This window comes from Lonchura striata, chromosome 3, assembly GCF_050655825.1.
Source record: "Lonchura striata isolate lonStrDom1 chromosome 3, ASM5065582v1, whole genome shotgun sequence".
Classification (NCBI taxonomy): domain Eukaryota; kingdom Metazoa; phylum Chordata; class Aves; order Passeriformes; family Estrildidae; genus Lonchura; species Lonchura striata.
The window spans coordinates 61,147,187-61,165,671 of NC_140705.1; positions in this window are offsets into that span (position 1 = coordinate 61,147,187).

An 18,485-nucleotide genomic window follows, 5' to 3' on the forward strand; every position below is an offset into this window, starting at 1 on the left:
ACTTGTACTGGCAGCAGCCTGAATGAATCATTCAAAATTATACAAGTTTACTGCACTTTTAAATATTTCAATGTGTTTATCCTGTCAGGGTGCTCCATAAGGATGCTTGAGTTACCAGTGATAAGGGGGAGGGCTGAAAGCTCGCAGCCACCGTAGCCACAAAACCCTGATCACTTACAAAGTAGGACACTTCAGAAGCATTTCCACTGCATGGGAAATCTGACAACTTTGGTATGGGCAACTGCAGCTCAGGGAAAGTCAACCTATGGATTGACCTATAGATGCAGAGAGTCCTTGCGGTGCTGCCGTGCCACAGAGGACAGTTCGGAAATGGCATTGCAGTGGGTCGGAGCTGGGCAAAGTGGGACAGCTCGGACTCCTGCCCGTGTTACCTTCACCCTGTGCCTTTGCTGTTCCCTCAGCACTCACTCACTCCAGCATATTGTACTGGGAGTTGATCTGCTCCCTCCTGCGAGCCTTTGATCTGCCTTTATACTCTGCCACAGAGCTGCAGAGTGCTCCCGTTCGGAGCACCTGCCTGCCGCTTCAGCTTTCAGACCGCCCTCGGGCAGTCTGCTCAGTCACAGACCGAGCTCCAAGATATCTCTGTGTCTGCTCCTGTCACCAGCTTAACTCGGCTGTACCGCAGAACTCGCCCCCCTGTTGTTCTCCTCTAGCATATTTTCATTTTGTGCCCTCGTCTCTCTCCTGCTGCCCCCTGAAAAGCAGCCAGGAGCTGCCCTGCATCGCAGTGGCGAGGAGCTTCTTCCCTCCTGCCTTTCTGCTGCTCCAGCTAGAATAATGCCAGCTACCAAGAAGGAATAACTCACAAGGAGCCTAATGAAACAGCAATCTGGCATTAAGATGTGTATATAGCTGCCATTTGTTAAATTGACAGATGACATTTGGAACATGCAGCCCCAATTCATTTTTTTAAGCTAAATACTCTCTTGAAATAAAGTCGTTGCCATTAGTGTTAAAGCTGATTTGCAGCCCAGACAGGGCCAGCTGTGCTTTTATACATTTCTGGGCACCAGGTCAGACTCCTAGCAGCTGTAAGATTTCTTTTGTATTGAACTGGACCATTCATGAACAGGATACCCCAAATTACCTCAAACCCTACCTTTATTTTTCTCTTCATACCTTTTCATGTAGAACTCCTTCTACATGGGAAAAAACAGGGTTTTGACAAACAGATTTTAATCAACTTAAATTTCATAATCTGCTACCAAGTCCCACTCGTCTACATTTTTATGTGTCTATAATAACAAGGTGCCAAAGAGAAGCTCCAAACACCTTCAGCAGTGGTTGAAAATTTCTTTTTAAGCAACAAAAACACAGCTTTCTTAGAGACAAATACCTCAGACATTGTATTTTAGGAAGAGTTAAGAGTGTGAAGGGCTCAGCTCATCCAAATCAAAAACATAGAAATCATGGTAAAGATGCAGTATTCTTTTACACCTTCAAATTGCTGTCAACACTTTCATGATGACTTCCATTTCCAGCTCCAGAAACTCTCAGAAGAAATAGGTGCTCATACTTTATCAAAGTTGTACTTTTAGACAAGAACTTGGCTTTTACCTCATATACTGCCTCATCAGTTTTGTTGATAAAGGCCCAGAGAAGTCATCCGACTTGTTTATTTAATATCTTTTCAATGTCATTCCATGTTAACACTAGGATGTCATTCCTCTACTACCACTTCAACTTATTTTTGCACATAAAGGAGCAAAATAAGCCTTCCAATATGCAGAAAAGCTGGTAATTACATGGCTACTATTGGCTGAAGGGAGTGAAGCGCCTTCCATGGGTCTATGCCAGGCAGAACAGTGTAGAAGAGAGCAGAGCTTCACCTCACATCCCTTCAGTGACTGATCCAAGGCTGGGAAAAGATAAAGTCTCTTGACTTGATAAAGCCTTTTCCAGCAGCTAGGGCAAGAGAAGGTGAGAGCCTAGCCAGGAACCTTCTCACTCTGATTTGCCAGGAGGCAGATTTCCTAGGAGTCACAGTCACACAGGAGCCACAAGAGGAGCAAGAGCCTGCAGAATGTTTGAGTCACAAGAATGTTTTCTTTCTTTAGGTTAAAAAAAAAGTCTTAAATGATTTACATATGAATTGCTTCTAATGAGGACACACAAGTTCAGTTTTCCAGCAGACTTTCAACAAGGCCAAAATTAAGGATACAATTACATGGCAGAATACTAGACTGAGATCTTCATGGTTTTTATGTCAACAGTGAAGTCAGCCACTGCTGGTGGGTGGGAAGTAGCTCTCTTTAGGGATGTTGAGCTGGTTGATTTTCTGATTACTTCAGAGAAATTTAAAAATAGCAAATTATAATAACAGGCCTATAAGACTCTCTAGCAGCTTTCTGATTAATGTCAACCTCAAGTTATATGCTGAGTTCTTGTCCATAAGGTATGCTGCTCAGACATTTTCTAGATGCTGTTTTAACCTGCGTCTTCTGAGTCACATTAGTCGGAAGAATTGGCCTGTAATTTAATTATTGAAAATGGTGCATTGGTGAGTTATTTCCTAGGAGAGAGAGTTAAGAAAACCCAATGCTGCAATTAATGCTGAAATGGAACCCTTTTGCTTTGGCCTTTTGAAAATTTTTCCATATGTCAGAAGCCAAGTGAGACTGAGAGAGTTTAGAAAATTCTATTAGAAAGTCATCTTGACCCAGAGCTTTCCCAGGGACCAGAGGTTTTATGACTCCTTTTTATTTCTTCCTCTGCTTTAAGACTACATAACTCTTCCCTAATTTTCTGCAGAATTACAGGTATTTCCAATTTACTTCAGAGACCTTGAGTGTGTTCAGCTGTACAAATGACTCAGACTAGTCAAGGGATTTTAGAATTCAAGAGAGATGTCTTTAAGGTCCGCAGTGTTTGTAGCTTGTATAACAGATGACCATCACAGCAATCATATAACCCTGTGCTTGCTTTCCTTCCTGAATTGTATGGCCAGCAGTTCACAGACCTTTCCTCATGGCTCTTATTTTCTGTTTTTCCACTATTTTCTAAGCAAAGGATTATCCACTTTTAATTCATATGGAATTGGAATTATGATCTGAGCCCCAGTAAGCAAGAGACCCTCACTCTATTGCTTCTGCATATCCACACAGCTTGAAAAGTTAGAACAGGGACATTTAGGACCTGAGCAGATTAAACAACAAATTCAGCAGTATAAGGGATTCTCAGTGGGGTTCAGACACTCTCCAAAACTGAAGCAAGAATCCTGGAAAGGTTTTTAAGTGCTATTAAGTCCTAAAGCACCATGAGGTGAAAAGCACATCAAGTTCTGTGACTCACCCTTCCAACCTTCCTTCTATGCCACCTTCTTCCAACTCCACTGTGCAACTTCTGGGTGCTTTGGGCCACCCACACTCTACAGATGAAGAGCAGGCCTTGCTGCCCCTCCTCGTGGGCTGAGATGTGTTCTGACCATGCCTGGCTGATCCAGACGATCTGGGACAGGCACTGAGCTGGCAAGTGTGCCTGGGCTTCTCCCTTCAGAGCTCTCCAGGGCACAGTGGGCAGGATGCAGTGAATTGCCCTGAGCTGTGCAGGTGGCACATGGAGTTTGAACAGGAATCAGCACAAGACTCCCCCTTACAGACACCTGTGTGTGAGAACTCTGCCTCTTACCAACGTGGTTGAATTGGGCTACCATTGCCTTAACTCTTTTCAGCTACTGCTCTCCAGGGGTAGTGTTTCATGTAACCCACAAAATATATAAATGATGCTTCTTTTTGGCCTGTAGATTGTGTTTGTCTTCTGTCTGACAAAACAAAAAGGTCAGAAATAGAAGTGAATAGGAAAAAATGACAGAATAGAAAAATCCAAATAAATATGCAAAATATAGGGCAAGTCAGAGTGCCACAATGCAAAATGCTAATATGCAACATCCCTGAAGCCTTGATCCTGTGAAATGTGTAGGACATACATGGGAGCCTGCTTTACTCACAAGGAAAGAAAACAGTCCTATTTTCAATACATTGATTTTCTAACTTCCTTTTGCTATAAACATATTTGTTTTTAAATTAATTACATTGGGAAAATGCAAGAGAAATGGGAGCAGTGGATTTGGAGGAAAAATAAATTCCAATTGGAAAAAATTAACTGTGTGCCTACAGAGCATGGTGGACACCAAATTTCCGCTCTTCAGGGATTTCTGTAGGCTGAAGGAGAACAAACTTGTTCTTCCCTTCATAGCTGGTTGCACCAGAGGATCTGTATACTTTATCCTCCACAGTACAAAGCAAGACACAAGGAGATGTAAACATAATGAGCCACACAATCTACACACACCAGTTTTTTTACTTCATCTTTAAAACATGCTGCATTTGGAAGACTTGAAGCATGAGCATGACATGCCAAAGCTTGGGGTTGGACTGGAGGCAATCTTTCTGCTGTGGCAGAGGTAGATGTTGAAAACTATGTCCAGCAGACTCTGCTCTCCACCACTTCTAGCCATCGCCTAGAAACTGGTGAGCTGGTACCTGTGCTGGCAAAGGGGCTTTGCTACTCCAGGTGGACTCAGTGGAAGCTCCACCAGCTATAAAAATTCCTTCTCTCTCCCCACTTTTCCCTTCTGTCTCCCCCTAGAAGTCGTGCAGGCTCAATGTATCTGTATCCCACTGGAGTCAGACACATTTTTTTGGTTGCATCCCCCAGGTCCCTCCAGTGAGTGTCCAGCAGCCAGGCTGAGCTTTAGTAGTCCCACTGTGCTTGTTCTGCTCTGCACACACTGGCTCAGAGTCTCAAACGTTCTGACCACCACACGTCTTTAGTTTTAAGAGCAATTCAGACTTGTGCTTGGCTCATATAGCAGACTTACCTTTTGTGTCCAAGGTACATATTTTCAGATCAGGCTGTTCCTGTGTTGCAGTATAATAAGCGAAGGCAGATGATCCAGTCCTCAATGGATTTGCCTGGAGAGATATAAATCACATTGTTGGTATTATTTCTTCACGTGTTGTGTAATTTGCTGAACAATTAAGTGCGTGCTACTGAAGGATTAATAAGTGAGCCAAGGCTACAGAACATGATGCAGCTTCACAGGAGGAGATGACAATGCAAATTTTTAATACTGTATTATTATTTAATGTAAAACCAGCTGATGCAAAAATCAATTCCATGCTAAATTGTGTTTTCCTCTTTGATCCTTTTAAGCTAATTTTAAAAAAAGTGGGAAAGATACCAACAGCCCATAGTCAATCTCTAAATAATTTGTTACAGACTGATGGTAAACGGCACTCTTGCAAACCCATATTTATACTAAAAAACCTCATATGTGTACATTATATAGACCATCAATTATAATGGCTGTAAGTAAAATAAATGTCATGACTGTACATATACTTTACTACGTATTAGATCTCATCTTGAGGAAATGGTATTGTGATTCCAAGCTATATACCTCATAAAGTTATCACAAACTGTACACTTCAGCAATAATAAAATCTAAATACCTACATTCAAAATGTGCACAATTACACTTTTTGTACAGAAGGAGAAGTGTTCTGAGTATTTATTTTTGTATACAAAAAGTATAAACTATATATAAATTAATAAAACCCATTAGTTTTAGGCCTTTTCTCAGTGTAATTCTATTTATCATGTTTTTGCAGGTAAATTAATAGACTCATCCACACTAAATTGCATTTCTTTCAACAAAGATGAATCTTTGGGGTGTGATTTTGGATAGTATGTTCATAATCTAGGGCAACTCAACATTAAGACCACTGGAACCCAGAGTGGGTAAAAAATCAGACAGTTCAAAGGTTCACATTTTTGGCTCTCTTTTCAATAAGTGCATGAGAGCCAAAGGGTGCTGGTCCTTCCCAGCTCCCAGGGTGGAATCACCAGGAGCCCATCTCTGCAGTGAGCATTGGCTCTGGCAGCCACTGCTTGACAGAACCGAGCAAATCTGTGTAACATTTTGTGGGTGACATAGACAGTGGGATTGAATGCACCCCAGTGGCTTTGCCATGACACAAAGCCGTGCAGTGCAGTTGTCACACAGAGGGAAGGGGTGGCATCCAAAGAGACCTGGGCAGGCTTCAGAGGAGGGGCTGTGTGAGCCTCATGAAGCTCAGTGAGGCCAAGTGCAAGGTCCAGCACCTGGGTCAGGTGCAGGATGCAGATGCAGACTGGGCAGAGAATGGATTGAGAGCAGCCCTGAGGAGGAGGACTCGGGGGTGTTGGTGGAGGAGAAGCTCAGCAAGACCCAGCAATGTGCACCTGCAGCCCAGCCAAACTTCTCCATCAAAACCAGTGTGGCCAGAAGGGTAAGGGAGGTGATTCTGCCGCTCTGCTCTGGTGAGCATCACCTGGGCCCCCCAGCATAAGAAGGACATGAGACCTGTTAGAGTAAGTCCAGAGGAGGGTCACAAAGAGGAGAGTCATCAGAGATCTGGGCATCTCTCCTGTGAAATCAGGGTGAAAAAGCTGAGACTGTTCAGCCTAGGGAAGAAAGAGAAGGTGCTGGGGAGATCTTACAGCAGCTTTCCAGTGTTTAAAGGGAGCTACACAACAGCTGGAGAGGGACTTTTTGCAAGGGCGTGTACTAACAGGACAATGGAGAATGGCTTACGGTAAGTTTAGAGCAGCTATTAGGAAGAAATTCTTGAGGGTGGTGAAGTACTGGAATATCTTATCCAGAGAAATGTGGATGCCCCATTCCAGGCTGGATGGGGCTCTGAGCAACCTGGTCTAGTGAGACATGTCCCTGCCCATGGCAGGAGGTTAGAACTAGATGATCTTTAAAGGTCCCTTGCAACCCAAACCATTCCCTATGAAATCACTGTTCCTTCCTGGCAGAGAGTGCCGCTCCCTTCATCTATGGAATATCCTCAGCTGCTGCTAGCACAATTACACTGCAGGAAAATCCTGTTCCAAATAACTTAGTCTTTATTTACTCAGAAGAAAAAATTTAAAAGCTACAAGATAAAGGCTAATGAAATATGGGTATGGGAGTTACTTTACAGGAATAAAATAGCTGGCATGTTTCTATGGCCACAACATCATACACAGGTCCACAGAGAGTCCTTCACAGCAAAATTTCCTGAGGACCTTGTATGTGTTCACATAACTTTAAAATGGGAAAGATGATGGTCCATCATCACATCCCATCACAATAAGAAGGCAGGGTGCAAATAAATTGAAACAACTAGACATAGCATGTGCAACTGGGGAAAGTAAGCAGGCAGAGAAAACTACCTTTACCTAAGTACCTTTTGTTTTCATGTTAAGATTACGTGCAAAATGAGTTTTGAACCTGAAGTTGAAAACTATTCTATATTCCATGTCTGTGCTCCCACTGTTCGTCTCATTTACAAAGTTCCTTCTCACATATTTGCAATGTTTCTCATTTGGCTGCATTTTGAATTAGTACCTTCATATATAAATAAGCTAAATTAGGATATGCCTTATCATGTAACTGGCACAGTGAACTGGGGAATAAGCGTGCTTGCCAAGTAGTACCAGGAGCATGGATCAGGCTCCTGGCAACAGGAAGACTTTGGCTATTCATTGTGATGACACCTAAGAAAGGAATGATGCAATACAGAGCTCGAGGCTTTCATGTGTTGCCTCTGCCACCATCCCTCTAGACAGGGTGAGAGATACTCAGTGTCTTCATTTGCTCCTCTGAATTACAGCACAGTCAGTAACATATCATCTGAGGGGTTTGAGGCTGAACTCTTGTAAACCAGTTTTGATTCCTTCCATCATGTCACTCATCAAGTGTAAAGTGCCTCCAGGGAAAGGCAGCTGATTAAAAGATTCCTCAGTGACATAATGAATTTACAAAGCCCTCTGGTTTTGCTGGGGATGTTTTGGGAAAAAAAATCTTCAGCCACCGAGGATAAAGTCCACTGAGAGGCAGAATCACTTTATTTCCTCTGCCTTGGGGCCTGAGAAAGATTCCCTATCCAGCACGGGGGCTGAGGGGAGATCATTGTTGAGCATTGGAAGGGAGGAGAAGGGGCAGGGACATGGCCATCTGTCCATCCATCCATCCAGCACAGCACACCCCTGTCACCACATTTAAGGGTGGGGCTCACAGCCTCCTTGCTTTCCTTGGCAGCCCAGCTCCATCACCTTTCTCCCAGCAAAGCTCTCCAAGGCAAGCTCTGCTCACAGAGAGGTATTGCCTCTCAGCACAGGAAAGAAGCATGAGGCTTTTTCCAGCATTGAGATCCTGTTTTTAGTGTGACTCAGCTCTGCAGAGTCCATAAGGAAGACGCGGGTTGTTCTTTATTAGCACTTAGGTTAATGTTTGGAAATAACAAGACTGATGGTTTTATCTGTTTAATCATTTGGTGCTGCCAAGAGCAACCATAAGCATAGCCCAATGGTGCATGGAGGGAGTACAGCCTGACATTCGTTTCCCACCACTAAAATCCAAACATTAGCACACAAGTTGTGTAGCAGGCTGGCAGGGGCAGGCAGCCAGATCACTGCTATTGCAGTGACTCAATGATTGTAATTTTTCTTCATGGAGATTTTAAACCTCCTTGCAATGGAAGGAAATAGAGACAGATTAGGTGGGCTAATTTTGAAGTTTGGCAGTCCATTTGTGTTTGCCCAGCTTTCCTGTGCCCTCAGCTGAACTAGGCTACAGAGCTGAGGACTGAAAGACTTCTTTAGATTTCCCCTATATTATTTCACATATTTTTCAGTCTCTCCTCTTTTTTCTGAGCTGTCCTCAGCTACATTCTTTAGCAAGCAGTAGCTGCAGTGCAGATTCACCACATGTAACCAGGCAATGCTACTGAACTGCCATATGCAGCCAGCAGCAGCTGTAGCCATTCATCACTGAAAAGCAATTGGAGGGCTGGATCATGCGGTCAGCTGGCACCCGGACAGCGCTGGATGTGGCAGATGCCACCAGTGCAGGGAGCAGAACAAGAGACAACAGGAGTCAACAGACACAGGGATGTTTTCTTAACAGAGGATAGCTACCTCAGCTAGTGTTTATCACCATTTATCACTAAAAAAGTGCAGCTGTTAGACCCACTGATCCTTTGAAACATGTGTGGAGCAAAGTTTGATGAATTTTGGCAGAGTTACTTGGAACACCTCTCCTGTACACAAAATCAGGGGGGAGAAAAGCCACTGAAACAATCACAGTGGAGTTGTGCTCCAAGTAAAGCTTCCTTGGACGTGCAAACACACGCCTCACCCACTGCTGGGAAGGTGTGTGCCTGTACACACCATGGTCCAGCCTCCCAACACTTCCAACCAGCACGGGCTGCACTGCTGGAAGAGCACTGCAGAGCTTAGGGCTGGCCATGGAAAGTGCTTTTTGTAAAAGCTCCTTAGAAGCCACACAGGTGGGCTGTCATGTAGGGCACTGTCTAAAAGAGACAGAGTCTGCAGGGCTGCCAAACCTCAAACACCTGAGACTCTTAAAGCTTCCATGATTGCCCTACATCTATTTTTTTCCCCTCCTGTTTGTATTGTTTAGTATTTACTCTTTCTAGTAAAAAAGGGCAGTAGCAGCACATGCCCTTGACCACCTCATCTGTCTGAAGATGCTGTCAGGAACTGCCCGTGGCTTTAATATGTCAGATAACACTTTAAATCCTTTTTCCTCTGCCAGAGCTATGCCATTTGCTAGCACAAAAATAAGCAGAGCCTGAGCTCTGCCTACTCTTCCTGCTTTTCCTCAAATATGTACCAGAAAAATAGCTGGAGCACAACTCCCACTCACTGTACAAGATCCAGACTTTAGCAGTCCCAAAACAAGCTTTTTCCTGTCCCAAGCCTATGCTAGAACTAGTCAAAATTTAACACTTGCAAGATCATAACATTTTTAGAGCAGAGGATTTAAGGGTGGGAAATCCAAATAAGCCAGAACATACCCAAAATATGCTGCCACTTCCATAACTAACAGAATCCCACAATACTAAGCTAAAATAAAAATAGAATAGTCTTATCACCACCTCTTTAACCCTAACCTCAAGGCCACCTTTGCTCCACAACTACATAGTTTCCCTCCAGGTTCACATTTTGAGCCTTGCCATCTTAATGAGAAATTTCTGCCAGCTGGATCCAGCTCCCAAAGCACAATCTGTAATGAGGACAGGCACCTGGGGACTTACCTGCCTATCTCAGGAGAAGAATTTGGTTTGTCTTTCCAATCTCCCCCACTGCAGAGTCCTTTGAGGCTGTGATAAGGGAATGCCAGACCACCTGGCAGCAAGAGCAGATGAAAAGGGAGGGGACTGATGAAGATGAGATGTGGGTGGTAGCCAGGTTGGAGGAAAGGGTTAGAATGGAGAATTGTTTATCAGAAGGGATGCCTGAAATTATCAAGTTCAGCTATTCACTGCCAAGTCCACCACATCTACTTGTCTTTTAAATACCACCAGAGAGGGGACTCAATCACTTCCCTGAACAGCCTGTTCCAATGCTTAGCAAGCCTTTTAGTGAAGAAACTTATTTCCTAATATCTAATCTAAATCTCTCCTGGTGCAATTTGAAGCCATTTCCTCCCATCCTGTCTTTTGTTACCTGGGAGAAGAGGCTAACCCCTACCTGGCTGCAACCTCCTTTACATAGTTGTAGAGTGATAAGCTCTCCCCTGAGCCTCCTTTTCTCCAGACCAAACACCCCCAGCTCCTCAGCTGCTCCTAACAGGACTTGTGCTCCAGACCCTTCCCCAGCTCTGTTGCCCTTCTCTGGACACGCTCCAGCCCCTCAATGTCCTCCCTGTAATGAGGGGCCCAGAACTGATCCCAGGATTTGAGGCACAGCCTCACCACTGCTGAGAACAGGGGGACAATCCCTGCCCTGGTCCTGCTGGCCACACCATTGCTGGTCCAGCCTGTCCAGATCCCTCTGCAGAGCCTTCCAGCCCTCCAGCAGATCAACACTCCCACCCAACTTGATGTCTCAATCCCTTCATCCAGATCATCAATGCACATACTAAACTGGCCCAGCACTGATCCCTGGAGAACATAAGGGACAGATTGCCAGCTGGATGCAGCACCATTCACTACCACTCCCTGCCATCCAGCCAGCTTTTAACCCAGTGAACAGTGCACCAGACCAAGGCGTAAGCAGCCAGTTTCTCTAGGAGAATGCTGTAAAAATGGTGTCTAAGGGTTTACTAAAGTCTAGGTAGATTGTATAAATAGCTTTCCCCTCATCCACTAAGTGGGGTCACCTTGTTGTAAACTTAAATCAGGTTGCTCAAGCAGGACCACCTTTCATAAACTCACCCTGGCTAGGCCTGATTTCCCAGTTGTCCTGTGTGTCCCCTGTGATGGCACTCATGATGATGTGCTCTATAAGCTTCTTTAGGACCAAGACCTACAGGCCTGTTGCTCTCTGGATCCTCATCTCTTCCATTCTTGTAGAGGGGTTTCACATTTGGTAACTGGCACCTCCTCAGCCAGGACTGCCAGTGAATGATGAAAAGTGGATTGGTGAGCACTTCTGCCAGCTCCCTCAGTACCCTTGGGTGGATCCCATCCAGCCCTATAAACCTGTGTGTGTCTAAATGGTGACCAGTATCCCTTAGATTATGGGGGCTTCATTCAGTTCCCCAGCCCTGTCTTCCACCTCAGGGCACTGGGTGCCCCAACAACCACTGTTTGTATTAAAGACTAAAGCAAAGAAGGCATTAAGCACCTCAGCCTTCTCCTCACCCTTTGTCACTTCCCCCCACATCTAATAAAGGCTGCAGATTCTCCTTAGCTCTCCTGTTGTTGATGATGTATTTATAGAAACATTTTTAATTGTCTTCACTGCAGTAGCCAGATTAAGTTCTAGTTGGGTTTTGGTCCTTCTAATTTTCTCCCTGCATAACCTCACAACATCTTTGCAGTCCTCCTGAGTTGCCTGCTTCTTCTTCCAAAGGTCATAAATGCTCTTTTCATTCTCAAATTCCAGCCAAAGTTCTCTGCTCAGCCAAACTGAACTTCTTCCCCACTGGCTCATTTTTCAGCCTACTCCCATGACTTCAGGATTTCCATCTTGAAGAATGTCCAGCCTTCCTGGACCCCTTTGCTCTTGAGGGCTGACTGCCATGGGACTCTGTCAACCAGACTCCTAGATAGGTCAAAGTCTGCCTTTCAAAAGCCCAGTGCCTTGTTGGCCTTTACACAGATTCTTATCCATAAACACTCAACCTTATTGTTACCATCAGTAAGCTTCAGAAAATCAAAACACTCCCTAACATACAGGGTTACCACACTATCTCTTCTTCCTCGCCTATTCCTTCTGATCTGTGTCCTCACATATGAGAATCGAGTTTGCTCCCAAGCTTAAAAAGAGGATGTAGGGTGCTGGTGCCCATTTGGCAAGACCATGGGGTTTTTATACTTTTGTTTCTTCATTATACCTTTGGTTTTTTCCTCTTTCACTTGCTGATTTTAAGTCAGAACTTGTTGGGAAGGGAAGACTTCAGTTTCTCATGAAGTAGAGACATGAAGAGCCAACTTTAAAAATACATTTTCTAAATATGTACTATTCACTGTTGTCCTCAGTGATTTGATTGGCAGAAATAAGAACTGCAAAAGTGGATCTTGTCAGTCATGCTTAAAGCTTCCTTAATATGGAAACAATCACCTGCCATTTCAACCATTTTCTGCAAGGGACACAATGGGATTAGTAAAATGCACACACCTGCAGTGTCAACTTATTTTCATTTTCTGGTAAAAATTTTTTTTGTGGGAATTGCAGATGTGCATGGATATGATAAGAGACCCTTCCCCGTGACACCTGAAAACCCATCCTTGCCTATATTCCATCATTTTCTGGAAAAGCTCTGCATCTATGCACACTGGCCCAGCTCTGAGTGTCTGTCTCATGAGATCCAAAGGACAAGAGTGACACAACCCCTATGTTGTGCAACACCTGCTCATTTCAGGCTCATCTTTCAGAAAGTGGCAAACATCCATAGCACTGTCTGTACTCTGAGATACACAGAGACACTCAGCAACTTTTAAAGAAGACCAAGGTGGCCTGATAATGAGGTCCCAAATTGTGTTTAGAGAATGATTCCAGAACAATCAAAACATTTTTTTCATTAAAAGACCTCTTAAGGAAGAATTTAACTGGTAGTGTTCTATGGTAAATTTAGCTACAGTGTTTCTGGGACGAGATGTCCACAGAACAAGTATCCCTCATTTATCACCAGAACATCTCAATTCTGACCTGAAACACAAATTTGGTGCCACATGTAGCAATGTGTTTGTGGTCTGTTGCAAATGCCAGACAGTGAGAAAATGTGTCAGTTTAAGGCACAGAAGTAAAAGCACAGCTTTTAAAAGCTCTGCTTCATTTTCCTTCCCTGGGAAAAGAAATAATTATTCTATTTATTTTGCTTCCAAGATGGGAATAGTAAATGTATTTCTCACCTCGCTGAGTGGAAAAAAAATCACACCCAATATGGTTAAGGTGCACCCCCTTTTACAGAGCAATGTGACAACCTTGCAACTTCAACACAATATTTTTTTTCTTTAGCTGCTGCCTTCTGGGTTTTTTCTCTTTAATGTGGTTTATTCTTGAGAGATTCCTGACACATGAGCATCTTGGATTGTTTCCTACAACAGATCTCCTAAATAAAAGGAATGGGTAGGGCAATAGTGAAGCTTATTTCAAACATGGCTTTAGAGCAGCTGATTTTGCTGCCATGTGGAGACAAATATTTGGCTGTGGAGGAAGAACATCTTAAAATGAGCTATGCTCCACGAGTGAGCAGATCAGTCCTTCCTAGAGGCCTGTGGTAATTATTTCTTGGATGATGTGAGCTGTGATTCTGCCGCGGCTGCTGCTTTTGTTTGTTTGCTTTTGCAGCGAACATGCTGCAGCTGAGATCACCTTTTCCACAGCTCAGATGCACCTCCCAGAAAGCCAGGGATATTTGTGTCCCATGATCAAGGGCAGGGCTCTCGGACAAAAACCGGAGCACAGCAGATGTTCAGACCAGGAGTCCACACAGCACTGCTTCTTTTTGACCCACCATGTGACCCTTTTAGTGACTTTCCTTTATTTTTCAGCTACTGGATGCTATGACACAAATTTCTCTGGGTGTAGTGTCACTTCCCATGACCAAAAGCCCTGCAAAAGGGGAGCCATTTGGGACAATTCCTGCACAAGTTTCCCCCACTGCTCCCCAGCTCCAGTGACAGCACCCTGTGTCTTCATACTACTTCTTGGCCTCGGCTCCCTCAGTGATCTACAAAGTGAACATAAGAAGGCATTTTCTGAGCCAAGGGTTTTCCCCTGGCAGGTTGTAGAAAGGCCCATCTGCCTCTCTTGGGGCTGGTGTTGCCTCCATCCAGCCTCCACAGCTGTGTGCAGCTTTTGCTCTGACCACAGTGATGCCACTGACAGGGGAGGAAACCTGGCTCTAGGTAGAGATGTGAAGAAAAAACCTTGCATTACACGTAAGTCCTAAAACTTGTCTGTCTGGACAAAGGCTGTAAGGCACAAAGAGGGATTGCTGCTCCCAGGGGTGGTAGGACCTCAGTCGAGGTGCAGCCAGTTTCCCTCCTGGAACAGCGATGGGAGTATGGCTCAGCTGGAGGCAGTGGGGCCAACACGCCACCCGAGCGGCCACACCGGGCACGCAGCGGGTGAGTTAAGGACATACTTTCAGCCTTAATTCTGAGTTTCCTAGGTTTTGTCAGTTTAAGCCAGATTTCTAATGTTATTTTAATGCAGTTGTTTTGTGTGTGAATAATATGCTTTCTATGCCAAACCACAAGCCCTGGAACTAATATCTCATAAAAATGCCTAGAGTCCAAAGCTAATAGCTGTAATTCAGCTGATTGAGTGATGCCTAAAAAGTTACGGATTAACGCTATTCCCCAAGGGGAAGTAAAATTAAACTCGACTTCTGAGGGGCTGGGTGCTATTTTGCACAGCGCCTTAGCCTGGGCTTGATGGATGCAGCTTGCTGCAGACCCTGGCCACTCCACAGGGCTCAGTGCCTGTGGGCAGAGGTTGGGCGTGTGGGGTGTGAGGGATTTTCATCATTTTTTCCTTTCAGAAAGCTCCCACCCTTCCAGCAGCACCGCACCCAGCGCTGTGTCACTACAGCTCATCCCCGCACAGCGCGGATGCTGCGGGCAGCGGCTCCGACGCCAGAAAGGGGCGGGGGCCGGTCCCTCGCTCCAGGCTGCTGGTGGCTGGATGAGTGGCAGCTGAGTGACATCAGGAGCTGTGCCTGCCAGGCACAGTGGGCAGGAGCTGGTGCTGGACCCCCTTAAGTGCACCTTCCCCTCCCAAAGGGTTTGGATGAGGCAAGAGTGACTTGCAGCGAGGGGACAAAGCTGTCCCTTCACGCTCTTTCCAGGCGGGGAAGTCATGCCACAGGATGTCAGTGCAGCCTGTGAGAACGCCATGCCTCCCGAAAGAAAAGGCTGTCTCCTCTCAAAAGCACACAGGAAGATCTCTTTCCCAGAATATCTTATTTAGGAAACTTGCATCACAGCAGCAAAGCAGAATGCTTATTTGGGAAAAGAAAATGAGATGTGGCCCCAAGTCAGCGCTTGCCTGTAGGCAGCATAGCAGAAAGTTTGAGGAGGCACCAGAGGCAGCTGCTGGCTCGCAGCTCCAAAGGCAGAGCGGGGTGGGCTGGAGGCCCAGCTGGTGCTTGCTGCCTGTGCCGTGTGCTCCAGAACTGCCTGTGGAGCTGTAAGGTATCAGGGATTTTCCTGTTACAACACAAAGGGATCAGCTAGATTAGCTTCTGCAGAGGTGAGAAGGAAATGTGTCATGTTGACTGTTTATTTTGCTCTAATTGGATTCAGACCCTCTTTCTGAATAAATCTCGGTTTACTCCAGCTCCTGCAGTTTTTCATGGCTGTGAATGCAGAGGAGCTGTTCCAGGGATGGGCAAGTGATTCTTGGCTTCAGTGGGGAAAGCAAAGGGATCACACTGTGGTCACTAGAGGCAGGCAGCCTGCAAACAGCACGGCTGTTTCAGGAAGCTGTCATGGTCACATCCCAGATGAGGCTTTGTGGTCATGGACAGCTTCTGGCAGCACGAGGTAAAAGCTGCTCTTTGAGCAGGGAATTTTAAGCTTTACAGTCTTTCAGACATGACACCTACAGCTGCTCTGGGCAAGCTGCTACAGCACAACACTCCGACCTGGGGGTATGGCAGTCCTACCCATAAGAAAGCAGCACATGCCAGTCCCCTTCAACAGAGAGAGCTGCACTGTCAGCAAATCTTCTGCACTTCATCATCCTTCTCTAGCTGGTGTGGAACTCTGTAGGAAAATTATCTCGGTCTGCTGTTTTCCTTGGCCTGCTCACTCAGAAACATGGAAAGTACCTGCAGCAGGAGTGGCTTCTCAAGTTTGTCCCTTAAATCCCTGGAAACAAAATGAGCTCAGATGGAGAAGAAAGAAGGGAGAGTGTGGTTTAAGAATCCTAGGTCTGGGTAGCTGCAAGCTGCTAATCGACTTCTCTCTGTTAATCTCTCTAAACCAGCAAATACTTTTCATTTCTGTGACCCTTGCACTATGGAAACTTTTTGACATCTCTGTACTGGCCAATGTGGTTTGAATCCCTGCCTCTGAGTCACATGGGTATCAAAATCCTCAGACCAGCTGGACTAAGTAATGCTCTCTTGACGAGCACAGCAGAAACAAGACATAAATCATTAAGTCATTGACATTTTTGGGCGATGTAAATTATGCCTGTATATGCGTTACTGAGTCAAGGCTTGATTTTGAAATTCTTCCACTTATTTCTTCTTACAGGTGCAAATGCATGCTATATCGAGAAGACACATTTCTCTGGAGAGCATCTGCTCCTGCAGTTTCCAAAGACATCCTGTATTTGCAAGTGTCTCTTCTTGGACGTGAACCTGTGATTTGTCTGCGAGTTTCATTGTCTTACTGGAATTGGACATTAAAATTATCTTTTACTGTTCTTTTGGTCACATTTCTTTCTGTGACAGATTATTATATTTTCTGCTGGCTTTGTTATTCTTTAATTGATCACTGAACGACCAAATCCAGATTCCGAGTACATTCTCTGTTTGAGGTGGGTATTGGAGTACTTTGGTATACAGATTGTCATCATTTTCAATGGCATCTTTGCCTTGATCATTTGCTCTTGCAGAACTCATTTGTTTTAGTACCTTTAGAGCCCATGGGAGGTGCTAAATAAACACTTCAAACTATAAAAAACATTACTGGCCAACTATGAGGTGGCCAGTAAAAAAAAAAGGATGACAAAAAGGCCAAGATAAAACCAGTATGATCTACTAATTTGAAAGATTTTTTTTTTTTTTTTTAATAGCAGTCTGTTTCTGCTTATCTTTGGTTTTGGAGTGCCTGAGCAATCTTAAAAAATTTATCATGAATCAGACATGTAGAATCTCCTAGTGAGGAATATTCCAATCTACAAAATGAAAATTTGGTTAAAGGAAAATAGCTGAAAACAGAGATTGCTACCAGAAAACATGATACAACACAGACATTGGGAAACACTGGAATACAGGAATCCCTGCATCTACTGAAGTTTGCTACCTCTACAACAAAGCTGCTTTGCTTCCATGAAGCAGTGCTATGCAGGTTTTTAGGGAAAGAAGCAGAACTGAGCATTATTTCTAAGGGAAAACACAGGTGCAATAGGAGAGCTGTCAGTTAAGGCATCCCTTTCCTATCGCAGCACCCACACAGCACAGAGGGAATGGCTCGGTAGAAGAAGAAGGACAGGCTGGGCTTTAAGGGTCACCCAGTGAAAAAACTGGTAGTGCCAACAGGCTGCCAGTCCTCTTGCTGTCCTGCCAGCGAGAAGCATTAGTGAGAACAGGCTACTCCTCTGCAGACTGAAAGTAAAGAGAAATTAATCCAGAGCTTTATAAAACCAGCAAGATGACTTTTGGAAATGCAGAAAGACCCATCCGTCTGTTGTCCTCTTAGCAAGATGAAAATTGAAGGATGCTGTGTAAGCCGAAGGAAAACTCCAACACTCTCCAGCACAAAATTCAGTCAAATCTCTGCCCTCAGCAGCTTCCAAATCACATAAACATCAGGAATATTGGAGGGCTGGGGCACAGGGTCTTAAGAGGCTGGGGCAGAAAACAATGTTGTCTCCTTTCAAGAGAAGCTATAAATAGTATTTAGCATCTTCAAGCAGGCAAGTTCAGAAGTGAGCCTGCCTGACTGTGAACTGGCTTCTTCGGCAACTTAGTATTCAGGAGAGAGAAGAATTGCCATAGCAACATTCCCATCTTCTGACATGTATCATGCAGATCATGTAGTCAAGGCAGCGCAGCACCCTCTCACACATGTGCTCTGTGAACTTTTGTGTTCCTGACAATATTAAAGAGAGAACTGTGTCTCATGATTGACACACTTGACTGTGTGTCTTTATGATTCCTTAAAAAATACATGGAAATTCTTCCCTTCCCCCATGCTCCTCCTTTGAACTGTTTTCTCTTTTCCATCCCACTGAAATGATGAGAACAGATCCTGCCCCAGATCTGTAGATATATGTTC